This window comes from Sciurus vulgaris (genome assembly GCF_902686455.1).
Source record: "Sciurus vulgaris genome assembly, chromosome: 8".
Taxonomy (NCBI): Eukaryota; Metazoa; Chordata; class Mammalia; order Rodentia; family Sciuridae; genus Sciurus; species Sciurus vulgaris.
The window spans coordinates 39,119,005-39,133,923 of NC_136468.1; the positions used below are offsets into that span (position 1 = coordinate 39,119,005).

The 14,919-nt window shown below is 34.5% G+C and overlaps 1 protein-coding gene across 3 annotated transcripts in view; it reads right to left on the reverse strand.

Annotated features, from left to right (window-relative positions):
* The window catches only part of LOC306667351 (forkhead box protein P2-like), a gene marked incomplete at its 3' end in the record, with an annotated part of 513,568 nt that extends 498,957 nt beyond the window's left edge, over positions 1-14,611 (reverse strand). For 2 of the 3 annotated variants that reach the window (XM_079149854.1, XM_079149856.1), the window contains exon 1: positions 11,443-14,609. Of the gene's footprint in view, positions 1-11,442 lie in introns of all 3 variants that reach the window. The other variant, XM_079149855.1, reaches the window with a different exon arrangement.
* Between the last annotated feature and the right edge of the window lie 308 nt (positions 14,612-14,919).

Here is a 14,919-nt window from a genome sequence, read left to right on the forward strand (position 1 = left end):
GAAATGTATTTTGTATTGTGAGATAAAAATGAAATTGGGGGGACTGAGTGGGGAGAAATGTTATGGTTCAGAAATGAAGTGCCTCTCAAAGCTCTGTGTTGATGCAGGAATGTTTGGGGGTGAAGAGATTGAACTGTGACAGCTGTTATCACAATGAGGTCATCCTAGTTTGAATGAACTGGGTGGACTGCAGACAGGCTGGACATGCCTGGGGCTGGGGGTCACTAGGGGCAGGTCCTGGAAGAGTTTATGTTCCCTGTGGTCTCGTTCCTCCTTCTCTCTCTCTGCTTCCTGGCTGCTATTTCCTGAGCAGCTTCCCTCTGCCACACCTTTCTGCCATGATGTGCATCTCACATTGGGTCCAGAGCAATAGAATTGGCCTACCATGGACTAAATCTCTGAAACCTTGAGCCAAAATAAGCCTTCCCTCCTCTAAGTTGTTCTTGCTTGGAATTTTAGTCACAGAGACATGAAGCTGATTAACACAGATTCTTAATTTAACTGTTTGGGGTGCATGGAATTTCTTGAGTCTATTGAAGGCCTACTGCTTTTGGTTGATATGTGTCCCCTCCAAAACTCATGTTGAAATTCAGGGCATTCTAACAGTATTACAAAATAGAACCTTTAAGAGTTGACTGAATCATAAGGGCTCCACTCCCAAGAGCCAGACAGAGAAACTTTGCCTATTAGGTAAATCCAAATTTCTGAACATGATTAAAATATGTACATGCTTATCTATTTTCCATATAAAAGGGTTAATTCAACCCCTTTCCTTCTTTCTCTCTTTGCTCTTCCACCATGTGAATATGCAGCAAAAAGGTCCTCACCAGAGTTAGCACTTTAATATTAGATTTTCCAGCTTCTAGAATTATTAGAAATACATATTTGTTCATTATGAATAATCCAGATTATGGAACTCTATTGTAACAACACAAAACAGATAAGATACCTCAATACCTCTATGGTATAATATACTTGAATGCCTAAAGTAAAACATAGAATTACAAAGGAAACTAACTACAGGTTGTATAGCCCTAATTTGTAAACCTAAAATCTGAAATCCTCCAAAATCTGAAACTTTTTGAGTACTGACAGGATACCACAAGTGGAAAATTCCATTCCTGACCTCATGATAGATCATAGTCAAAACAGAGTCATAGCCCGGTGCAGTGGTGCATGCCTATAACCCAAGCTGCTTGAGAGGCTGAGGCAGGAGGATTGAGAATTCAAAGCCAACCTCAGCAAAAGTGAGATGCCAACAACTCAGTAGGCCCTGTCTCTAAAGAAAATAAAAATAGGGCTAAGGATGTGGCTCAATAGTTGAACGCCCTGAGTTCAATCCCCCATATCCAAGAGAAAAAGAAAAAAAAAAAAACTCATATTAAAAATATTGCATAACACTTCATAGAATGAGTTTGGGAGGGTTCCCTCCTCTTCTATTTTATGGAATACTTTGAGAAGTATTGGAATGAGCTCTTCTTTAAAGGTTTTGTAGAACTCGGCTGAGAACCCATCTGGTCCCGGACTTTTCTTTGTTGGTAGGCTTTTGATGACTTCTTCTATTTCAGTACTTGAAATTGGTCTATTTAAATTGTTTATGTCCTCCTCGTTCAGTTTAGGCAATTCATATGTCTCTAGAAACCTGTTGATGTCTTCGAAATTTTCTATTTTGTTGGAGTATAGATTTTCAAAATAGCTTCTAATTATGTTTTGTATTTCAATCCTGTCTGTTGTGATATTTCCTTGTTCATTCTGAATTTTAGTGATTTGGGTTTTCTCTCGTCTTCTCTTTGTTAGTGTGGCTAAAGGTTTATCAATTTTGTGTATTTTTTCGAAGAACCAACTATTTATTTGTCAATTTTTTGTATTGTTTCTTTTGTTTCAATTTCATTGATTTCAGCTCTGAGTTTAACTATTTCCTGTCTTCTACTACTTTGGTGCTGGTCTGTTCTTCTTTTTCTAGGGCTTTGAGCTGTAGTGTTAGGTTGTTTATTTGTTGAGTTTTACTTCTTTTATTAAATGCGCTCCATGAAATAAATTTCCCTCTAAGTACTGCTTTCATAGTGTCCCAGAGATTTTGATATGATGTTTCTTTGTTCTCATTTACCTGTAAGAAATTTTAATTTCCTTCCTAATATCTTCTGTTATCCATTCATCATATAATAGCATATTGTTTAATCTCCAGATGTTGGAATAGTTTCTGTGTTTTACTCTTTCGTTTATTTCTAACTTCAATCCATTATGATCTGATAGAATACATGCTAGTGTCTCTATCTTCTTGTATTTGCTAACATTAGCTTTGTGGCATAATATATGGTCTATTTTAGAGAAGGATATCACACTGATACCTAAACCAGACAGAGACTCATCAAGGAAAGAAAATTTCAGACCAATATCCTTAATGAACATCGACGCAAAAATTCTCAACAAAATTTTAGCAAATCGCATACAAAAAACATATTAAAAAGATAGTGCACCATGATCAAGTGGGTTTCATCCCACGGATGCAAGGTTGGTTCAACATCAGGAAATCAATAAACGTAATTCACCACATTAATAGACTTAAAGTCAAGAATCACATGATTATTTCAATAGATGCAGAAAAAGCATTTGATAAAATACAGCACCCCTTCATGCTCAAAACACTAGAAAAAATAGGGATAGTGGGAACATTCCTTAACATTGTAAAGGCCATTTATGCTAAGCCCATGGCTAATATCATTCTAAATGGTGAAAAACTGAAAGCATTCCCCTAAAAACTGGAACAAGGCAGGGATGCCCTCTTTCACCACTTCTATTCAACATCGTTCTTGAGACTCTGGCCAGAGCAATTAGACAAACCAAAGAAATTAAAGGGATACGAATTGGAAAAGAAGAACTCAAACTATCCCTGTTCGCTGATGACATGATTATATATTTAGAGGAACCTGGAAATTCCACCAGAAAACTCTTAGAACTCATAAGTGATTTCAGTAAAGTAGCAGGTTACAAGGTCAATGCCCATAAATCCAACGCATTTTTATACATAAGTGATGAATCTTCAGAAAGAGAAATTAGGAAAACTACCCCATTCACAATAGCCTCGAAAAAAATAAAATACTTGGGAATCAATCTCACAAAAGAGGTGAAAGACCTCTACAATGAGAACTATACAACACTAAAGAAAGAAATTAAAGAACAACTTAGAAGATGGAAAGATCTTCCATGTTCTTGGATAGGAAGAATTAATATTGTCAAAATGGCCATACTACCTAAAGTGCTATACAAATTCAATGCAATTCCAATTAAAATCCCAATGACGTACCTTACAGAAATAGAGCAAGCAATTATGAAATTCATCTGGAAGAATAAGAAACCCAGAATAGCTAAAGCAATCCTTAGCAGGAAGAGTGAAACAGGGGGTATTGCAATACCAGATCTTCAACTCTACTACAAAGCAATAGTAACAAAAACGGCATGGTATTGGTACCAAAATAGAAAGGTAGATCAATGGTACAGAATAGAGGACACGGACACAAACCCAAATAAATACAATTTTCTCATACTAGACAAAGGTGCCAAAAATATGCAATGGAGAAAAGATAGCCTCTTCAACAAATGGTGCTGGGAGAATTGGAAATCCATATGCAACAGAATGAAACTAAACCCATATCTCTCACCATGCACGAAACTAAACTCAAAATGGATTAAGGACCTCGGAATCAGACCAGAGACCCTGCAGATTATAGAAGAAAAAGTAGGTCCAAATCTTCACCTTGTTGGTCTAAGGACCAGACTTCCTTAACAGGACTCCCATAGCACAAGAAATAAAAGCTAGAATCAACCACTGGGATAGATTCAAACTAAAAGCTTTCTCTCAGCAAAGGAAACTATCAGCAATGCGAAGAAAGAGCCTACAGAGTGGGAGAATATCTTTGCCAATCATACTTCAGATAGAGCACTAATCTCCAGAATCTATAAAGAACTCAAAAAAACTCTACTCCAAGAATTCAAATAATCCAGTCGACAAATGGGCTAAGGAAATGAATAGACACTTCACAGAAGAAGATCTACAAGCAATCAACAAACATATGGAAAAATGTTCAACATCTCTAGTAATAAGAGAAATGCAAATCAAAACCACCCTAAGATTCCATCTCACCCCAGTTAGAATGGCGATTATCAAGAATACGAGCAACAACAGGTGTTGGCGAGGATGTGGGGAGAAAGGTACACTCATACACTGCTGGTGGGGCTGCAAATTAGTGCAGCCACTCTGGAAAGCAGTGTGGAGATTCCTTAGAAAACTTGGAATGGACCCTCCATTTGACCCAGCTATCCCACTCCTTGGCCTATACCCAAAGGACTTAAAATCTGCATACTACAGAGATACAGCCACATCAATGTTCATAGCTGCTCAATTCACATAGCCAGACTGTGGAACCAACCTAGATGCCCTTCAATTGATGAGTGGATAAAGAAACTGTGGTATATATATACAATGGAATATTACTCAGCCATAAAGAATGATAAAATTATGGCATTTGCAGGCAAATGGATGAAATTGGAGAATATCATGCTAAGTGAGATAAGCCAATCTCAAAAAGCAAAGGACGAATGATATCGCTAATAAGTGGAGGATGACACATAATGGGGGGGAGGGAAGGGTTAGTGTTAGGTTAGAGTTAGGGTTAGGGAGGGGGGCAAGTATGGAGGAAGGAACTACTGTATAGAGGGTAAAGAGGGGTGGGAGGGGTGGGGGGAAGGGAAAAAATAACAGAATGAATCAAACAACATTACTCTATGTAAATTTATGATTACACAAATGGTATGCCTTTACGCCATGTACAAACAGAGAAACAACATGTATCCCATTTGTTTACAATAAAAAAAAAAAAATATTGCATAACACTAGTTTCCAGGTATACGTAGAAGGTATATATGAAACACAAATGAATTTCATGTTTAGACTTGAGTCCCATTCCCAATATATCATTATGTATATGTAAGTATTCAAAAAATTAAAATCCAAAGAGCTGCTGGTCCCAGGTATTTCCAATAAGGGATGCTCAACTCATACTCTGAAATTAATTTCTGTCAAGTATGCTGGTAGGCAAAAAACTCAGGTTTAAGAATTCCTGCTAGTGAGAATGAATGAAAACAGAAGACCAGGTACAAAAAGATGTGGATAAGGGATTTGGATTCTTTGCTCATTAGATAATCCAAATTTCTGAACATGAACAAAATGTGTACGTATATGCATGTATTTTCTTTATAATAGGTCAAACTTCTACAAAATATTTATTTCAAATAAGGCCATATTTTGTCCCATGGAATCTGAATTTAAATTAGAGCTTTATTTCTAATAAAAAACTGTACTGAGGAATATTCATCACTGTAAATATTTATTGATAATAATGATAAATAATGACAAAATAACTAGTATTATTGAACACTTACTATAATCCAGACACTAAGCAAAGTGCTTTATATTGTAATGTCTGGTTTAATTTCTATAACAATGCTTAGAGATAACACTTTTTATTCCCTCTGCAAATGAAAAAAATAAAATTCAACTTTGTCCACAAGCACACAGCTGGTGATTATCAAAACTGGAAATGGAGTCCTGGAAAAAATATCCAGAACTAGGTGTTACTGAGTATCCACTAAGTGCTCAGGGCTAAGCTGGTAATAATTGGAAATAAAAGTATAGGCCAGGTCCCAGATCCTGAGGAATCAACAAACAACTTCAAAGAATAACACACTTTTACAACATTAGAGGGATACTGGAGACCATAAAATTATGTGCTGACTATGTAGTGTCAGCATTAAGGCTTCAGAAAAATAAGAGTACTGTATTTTGTGGGGAATATTTTAAGGAAAGTACATGGAAGACTTTAGCTGATTCTTTCAAGCTAGTAGGTAAGTTTTAGATATGCTTAAAGGTGAAAGAAGCCTAATTTGGCACTAAATCATGAAGTTACGTGGTATAGGCAACAGATGGTCTTGATGGCAGAAAACTTAATACCATATTCTACATTTTTAACCTCCTACCTGTGAGGTTTTAGAAGTTACTGAACTCCCTTGTGACTCAATACTCTTATTAGTAAAATATGCTAATATCTACTTTTGAAAATATGTTGCAAAACAGAAGGCAGTTTCCCTTGCAATTTTGCATACATATGAAAGAGCACTGGAACTGTTGATTTTACTTTGCCAAAGGTCAGGGACGTCATACAATGTTTTATTTGTTTCTCTTTTTCCAAACAGTACTAGTAAAGAACTTATTGCATGAGTCTGTTTTGCATGTCTCATCTGGAACTTAATTTCTATGCATCAGCAAGATGCTCAAGACCAACCTCACTAGCATCCCTTCCTTCCAGTTCATCTCTTTTTGGAACCCAGCTTGATCACACTAGCTCCTGAGTGATTATGATAATGGCTAGTAATGATTTAATGAGTTATTCCTTCCAAAAGCATTCATGCTTAATAATAGCCTCCAAAGTCCTATAGCTAAAAACTGGAAAATAAAATAATGTCAAGTCTTATATTATAATAAAGAGGGAAGCTGAAATTCTGGGACTGACAGGCCTTTGCATCTTCTTCCAAACCACAGTGCTGACCAGTGGTAGTCATTTTGAGGACACTACATTAACTAGTCTAATAAAAAACTGAAAGATATGATCACTTAAGAGCTTTAGAAGGTTACTGTCAGCTAACCAATTAAGAGATGGGCATTCCCAGACTGAAATAGGTGACTTTTGTCTTTTAACATTCTTAATAAATAGATGTTAAATAAAAATGGCAAAAGAGTAACATCTTTTAAATCTGAATGGTGGGTATGTGGATATTACCAAATTAGTTTCTCTCCTTTTGTAACTTTTAAGCACTTCTTGACAGTAACAAATCATATTAAAAAAAAAAAAAAAAAAAAAAGACATCCTTACTATAGTGTTCTCAGGAACACATTCAACAAGTAATTTCAATTTTAATATTTCTCTTGTTTTGCACCATGCTAACTAAACTTCTGGCAACTATGGATGACAGGATAAAGCACATCTGGACTCAACAAAAGACTTTATCCCAAATTTTTGTGAATTCAAGATTAGGTCAAGATAAGGCTTTGGGGGCTTTTCCTAAACCCCCAAATTATAATAAAGCACCACTAATTAACTGTTTGTTTTTAAATCTAAGAATATAGCCCAAAACTATGTCAATATACTTTGCCAAAGCTCAATATAATATAAAGCACACATGTGATTTCACAGACACCAGACATTTCAAGAAACTAAATAATGCTAATTTATAACAGTTTTATAGTTTTCAGAGAACTTTCAGCTACATTATTTCAGTTAATCATAGAAATTAAAATTTGTATATTCTGTAGGGAAATGGTGCATTACTTCAGTGCAAGTCTTCTCATGCTGGATAAAAAGCTACCCTCTGGCATATTTTCAGTTAAAGAAAGCTCTCTTAAGAGTCTTGAATTAACTTGTTGAAATTGCTTAATATGTTAACTGTACAAGTGATAATTGAATATATGCTAGTGATATGTATTTATATTTCTTTACAAAGTTTAACTGACAGTTTATTAACCAGCAATTCTGTGCTTCCACAATGGAACATGTAAACACAATTCTCAAGACAAATTATGGAAGACCAAGAGACAGGAAAATTCAAACAAGAATGTCCTCTGATAACCATATAGATTAAAAGCTAATGCTAAATTTAAAATAAATTTCAATAATGTGAAACTAATTTCTAATCAGCTTCTCAAAAAGGTGCAAGCATTTCTTTTCCTTAAAAAACACGCAGCCAGACAGCCTGGAATTTGTGATACAGACCTCTCCCATCACCCAGGATTCTGATGATCCCTGCAGGCAACCAACAACTGCTGTATCTGTGGAATGTGCTCTTTGAACTGTACAAAAGCCTTCAGTCTTCCCTACATTCAGCAAACAAAAACTGCCAAGTGCAATTATTTCTCTGATTTAACATAATACAAGTGTTATTTTTTAAAAAATAACACTTGTATTATGTTTGCCCTCCCCAACAACTTTCCTAGTGGCAGTGATGGTTTATAATGTATACACTTATAAATAAAAGAATCATTTTCCTAATCAAAATTAAATTTGTTTTAGTAATAGAATAATTCCACAGAACATAATATAAAATTCAAGAGGCACCATATTCCCTTTTGTGTATATGTTTTAAGAATTCTATTTCTATAGAAGGATTCAAAGATTGAATGGGATTAGTCCTGTTAATTATATGACTAGGATCTTCAGTTTAAAATCTTTCTTGCAAAAAAAGGACAAACACAATAGTTGTTTATATACAATTCATTTACCAAAAAACCTCATTAAAGCTAATGAGACTATGTCCTTCCAAATGTGAATCTCTTGGTATGCAAAAGAAAATGAAAAGTAAACGGTTAGATAGTCCTAAGACAAAGCTGCATGTATATTTAAGCTCTCACCTACTACTAAAATGTTAGAACAGAGAATTCTCCTAGCCTAGATCTGACATAAAATGCTTTTTTCAACTGAGTGAATCCTTGACTTATGCATACCTAAGTATTTTTTTCAAAAAACAGTACTAAACCAAGTACTGAAAAGTTAGTTCCATTTGTACATTAATACTTCCAACTGTGGGTTTTTATAAAATAATTATCAGCTCCTTTACTTTATCTGAAAATATTTGAAGTTTTGTTCACAATATTAAGTTATGAAGAGATAAGATACCATCATTTATTTCACACACAAAAAATAATTATCAAGTAGAATTAGATATTACAGGAGACACTAAGGAAAGATAAGGCATATTTTTGTTCAAACGAAGCTAATAATCAAGTTGAGGAGAACAGGCACAAATGCATAAAGCAATTAAAGTATAAAATATGATACACATTTGCCCTTTCTAATTAAACAGGATTTGTTCATTCCATGTTCTCTTTTACCGAAGTTCAGCTTCATACCAGTTTTGAAAGCCAGAGGCATTGCAGGGTGTTACAAAGCAAGGCTGAATCTAACTGGCTTAACAATTCTATAGACATAGATTTCACTTCTCCTCTCTCTTTATCATATCCTTATCTCCTATGTTAGGTCACTTTTTATCACTGATCCTATAAAAAGTCTTTTATTTTAACCAATTGTGTTATATGGACTTTATCTTTTTGTTGATGCATTTATTAAATAAATATTTGTTAAGTAATGACTGTGTCAAGCAAAGATAGTCAAAGAATCAGTTTAAAATCAGACATTTGAAGGTTCAAATTCCAGGTCTGTCACTTAGCAACTGAACAAACTACTTAACTTTGTACTTAAGGTATATCTTCCACAAAATATACATAGGAAGCTGTCATCAACAATTTGGAAGCTCACAGAATCCCAGAGGAAGCTGTGCTTCAACTGTCTTGAAAGACAGTAGGGATTCATCCACCACATAAGCAAGGAGCAATTTCCAGACAAAGAGAAAATAATACAGATACATAGAGCCCACTAGGAAATCACTAAATAAAATTCTGAAATATTTTAGGATGTAGAAGGTTAGGTTAGAGAGGGCTCACATGCATATTATACTTCATTGATTTTTGCATAACTAATTTACTAGGATAAGACTGTAAGAAAAAAAGGGGGGGAAGAATTACCAAGTTTGAAATTTTGGGTTCATTCTGATCTTTTTACCTGTGCATTCACTGTCCAGTCTAGATAAAGAATACCATGCACAAAAGATCACAAAGCATAAAATACAGGAATCTAGTGGTTAATGAGATCACTGTAGAATAAGTAAAGAAATAAGAGTCAGAAATATGCTGAAGAGAGAAATATGACAGTAGAGTGGCAGGCATGATCCCATTTTATAGATACTTGTGGGCCACCCTGAAGAGTTATCTGCATTTTATGCTAAACTCAAAGGGAAAAAAGAGCAAAATTTTAGGCAGAATCGAAAATATCACCCAAATTTTTGAAAGGATATTCTTGCTACCTAGTGAACTGGATAAGAGAAGGAGTATAAAAATTAGGTAAAGCAGTTGTATCATCACAGGGGTCCAAGTGAAAAATTTAGACTAGGGTTGTGTCAGTGAAGTATCAAGAGATGAACACATTCCACACCTAATTTGGAGGCTGAATCTATGTGACCAGGAAACCTTTTAATATGAATATGAGAAGAAAAGAGATGTCCAGAATGACCCCATATTTCTGACACAGGCATCTGAGTATAAAATGGTATTTGCCATTCACTAAGAGAAAATATAATAAGAGAAGCATACTTTGATGTGTGGGAAGGGAGCTGGCAATGAGCTTCATTTTATACACATATTTCACTGGATTCCTGCGGGACTCTTAAGTAGAGATATCATGGGGATGACTGAGAATGCACATCTCAAATTCACAGAATAAATATGAGCTATAGATAGAACAGTAGGAGTCCCAGGCACTTATGACAGGTACATCACAAGTTCAAGGCCAGCCTTAACAACTTAGTGAGACCCTGTCTCAAAATAAAAATCAAAAGGGTTAGGGATGTAACTCAGTGGTAGAGCACCTCTGGGTTCAATCCCCAGTATTGGGTGGGGGGTGGGTATGAATCTCAGCACTAAAGATGGCAGTTAAAGTTTTGGGGATATGTGAGTTCATTTAAAAGTTAATGTACCCAGTGAGGAAGAGAACTAAAATTTTGAAGTGGGCAGGAAAAAGGACTCACAAAGGAAATATAGGAAGAGGAATGAGAGAATGTGACATGAGAATATGAGATTATAAGAGGAAGCAGTCAGTAATGTTAAATATTTCAGGGAAGACAAGTCATTAAAAACTGTCCTTTAGATTTACTAATAGTAACACCATTGCATGACTTCTACTTAAACACAGCAATCTAAACACACAATTCTAACTACTCCTTTCAAAAATACTAATACAAGAATAACACAAGGGAAGAAAGTTATGACCCCATGACAAATCATAGCAAAAGCAGAGACATCCATTAAGGAATGCCAACTTAGCTTAGCATACATTACAGAAGTTAGCACAGATCCTCAGAGGAAGTTGTTCAAGGAGTCAATCAGCACTTATTCAATCACTCAAATCCCATCTTAGAGGAAAAGACACTGACTCAGGAGTTTTAAAAAAAATAGTGAGAAATTCCCAGGAGTTACAGCTGAAGGGGAGAAAAAAATGCTGAAAAGTCTATCTCCCTTCGAGTGAACTCATACTAGTAATATTGATATTTTACATGTGCTTTTTCAAAGGTAGGTAAGAATCTACTATAATGTGAAAATTGTTGGTCTGTTCTTTCTATTTTTTAACTGAATGAAATTATTTTTGGCTTAATTAACCAAGATCACTTTCTTTAATCATAGCCCTAAAAGATGTGAACTGCTCAACCATGATTAAGTTTTTGCATTTCCTTTCAACGCAGTCTTCCTTAAGAATTCTTTGTCAAGAAAAAATGACTAAAACTCACCTTGCAGTGCAGTATAAACAGACTTCCTTTTCTGAAAGAGAATATTAAAATAAATTCACTCACCAAAAATTTTCTTTAAATGCAGAATGTGTGTCAGCACCACTCAAAGCACTGGGGGTACAGAGTTGAACAAAGCATGTAGGAGTTTACAAGTTACTGAATGGAAATGATGAGACTGGGAAATAATATGGTACCTTGTGAAGACTGTTCTTAAAGTATAACAGAAAATAAAAATCAGTTTCCAGGTATCTGCATATAAATGTCATTTATGTTACCATTAATTTCTATAATAAAACTCTTGAGAAATTTTATTTCTTAATCTGCCTCAATTCATTATCTACATAGATTTAAATTAAAAGACCTAGATTTACAATAATAAAAACTGAGAAAATCAACTATAGGTCATTTACATCATAGGAAAAATAAATAAAAGATAGGAGTGCCATAGAAATATTTTTAAACTGTACAAGCAAATGAAAACTGTCTTCTAATAACCAGTTAGGTATAAACATTTTGTAAAAATTAAGAGACTGCCATTAATGAGCACTGAGCAAAAATTTATATATACAATTTTACTTTGAAAAAATCTATGTGGAATTTTGATTTAAAATTTAGCTCTGATTTGTTAACTCAAATACATTTGTTTGTGTATTGGTGTTCACAATGAAAAAGAGAGAGGAATGGTCACCTAAAGATTCTGTATAGCAATATGTATTTTGAAGCTAAACAGAGACAGGAGGGGTTGACTAGAACAAGACTAATTAAGACTCCTAGGGGGAAAAAAATGGCAATGAGAAAAAATGGAAATTGTATGAAAGGAAATGGCAAAAAATAAACTAATTAAATTTCCTTCTCTGAGACAACTGCTGACCCACCTTACCAACAGTGTCAAATTTAAGAACCTAGATTAAAGGTCTTGCTTTGGTCATTCTACCAACACTGACTCTATCAGTTTTTATGTCTAATAGAAAGGATAACTATCTTGGTGTTATCTATTACAAATATATAATAAAAGGACATTCCGTTCTCACAAAACACAATAGGAACAATTAAAACAAATTTTGGTTCACTTCGCCCTTTTGCTTAAAACCAAATCTTTAATAAGAATGTCACAAAATGTAAAAATCTATTAGTCTGATTATGGAGACTGTCCAAGGCAATTCAATAGGTAAGGTTACTAGATAACTAAAAAAAATCAATATCAAAACACTTGCAGCAGTTATGTTATACAGGGAAATATTGAAAGGACTACCTTAAACTGATCTTGGGTAAATTCACATGAATAGTAATAGACACTAGAATGAGCACTTCATAACAAAATAAAGATATGAATGCAAGAGCTTCATTTTTGTCTGTATGCTAGGAGCTATACAGGTGTTTCATCACTCTCCATTAAATTGCCCTGAAATCCTGTTATTAACTTTTATATGATGCTTTTTAAAAAGGTAACATACCCTCTATTGCTTCATTTGTATGATTTGAAATAAACCAAAATATTGCTTAATGGGATAACCTTATTAGAAAAAAATAGCAATATATCGTATAAAGATGCTGGAAACCAAAGGGAGGAATTGAGAGATGGAAAAAGGACACAAATATTCAGTAAAAGAGGAAGAATATTTTCAAGAGATCTATTGTTCATCATGGTGACTGGAGTTAGTAATTATACATTGTATGATTGAAAATTGCTAAGAATAGACTGTAAGTGTTCTCACTACCAAAAAAAAAATAATAAGTGTATGAAGTATTATATAAGATAAATAGCTTGACTTAGCCATTGCACAATGTATACATATATTAAAACATAATGTTGTACAACATAAATATCACATTACATCAAATGCAACTTTAGAAAAGGTCCTCAGTATGTACACAAAACGATATATACAGATATGTCCACTGCAATATTATTGGAAGTCATAAAAACTAGAAAACAATCAAGTTGTCTATACCAATGGGAAAAAAAAAACATGATTTATTCAAATTATGGAATGTTATACAGCAGTTAAAAACTAATGAATATTACCCACCAAAATGTCAAAAATGCAAAAAGATAAACTCACGTTGGCAAGACATGGAGCAACGCTAACTCTCAGACCTTGATGGCGAAAGCATAAAACAGTCTGCTTTAGAAGACTATAAGTAGTGCCTGCTACTCCTGACAATGTGGTGGTACTATGATTTGGATGTGGAGTGTGCCTCCAGGTCCCATGTATTAAAAGAACAGTCTCCAGTGAGCAAGGTTCGCGGGAGGGTTGGTCAAGGCAATGACTGGATCATAAGGGCTCTGAATGGATTACTGAAATGCAGGAGGTGCGTGAAGGAAGTAGATCACTGGGTGTATACTATGCAGGATTTATCTCCTCTCCAGCCCTTCTCTTTCACTCTGCTTCCTGGCTGCCATAAGCTGAGCAGCTTTCTTCTGCCACATTGTTCTGCTATGATTTTCCACCTCACCTCAGGTCAACAGCAATGAAGCTGGCTGACTATGGCCTGAATCCTCTGAAACCATGTCCCAAAATAAATCTTTCCCCTCTAAGTTGTTCTTATCAAGTATTTTGGTCACAGTGATGAAATCTGACTAATATAGATACTAGATAACCTATAATAGAGATGCTAGGTTGGTATTATAAAGGTATAGATGTTCTATAATGCAAAACTTCTAGGTACAGATATACATATGTAAAAGACATGGGCAATAATCTTCAGAGCAGTATTATTCCTAACACCAAAAACAGGAAAATAACCCAAATGGTCCAAAAGAGGATGGGCATAAATAAATGATGGTATAGTTATGTAATTGGAGGAATATCAGATAGAATCCAGAATAAATACTTAACTACACAACAAGAGGGAGGAAGCTCATGGAGCTAATATTCAGAAAAAGAAGCCAGACCTAAGGAGTATACCGAATAATTCCATTTTATATACAGTTCAGAAACAAACAAAACTACTCTATATTGCTCAAGGGCAAAATATGGGGAGTGGGAAACAGGTGACAGTAGCTAACAATTAGCAAGAGGATGGGGGGAACATCTGAGAACTACTGCACAGTGTGTTCAACTGAGAAAATTCATCAGGCTGTACATTTATTTATATAGTTTTCTATATGGAATTTATAACAATAAATTTCTGCTTTAAAAACAAAAAAAAAAAGGCTTCTTTTTTTCAACATGGACAAACACCCTAAATATAGTTTAAAATTTCTTTTCAAAAGGGTTGATTTGATGATACGATTTATATAAATTTTAAAATCACACTTAAACACACAAAAAAAACAAAAATTTAGACTATAAGTAACACTAACTTCAGTACAGTAACTAGAAGGAGTAAGAGGTGCTCTACATCATTATAAAGAGATCTGAAGACATAAAACAAAATTGTAATACATGTCAAATTTGAACAAGTGCCTACTACATTATTTTCTGAATGTTTAGGATATTTCAAAATGCAAATCTTATGGAAAACTATCACTTT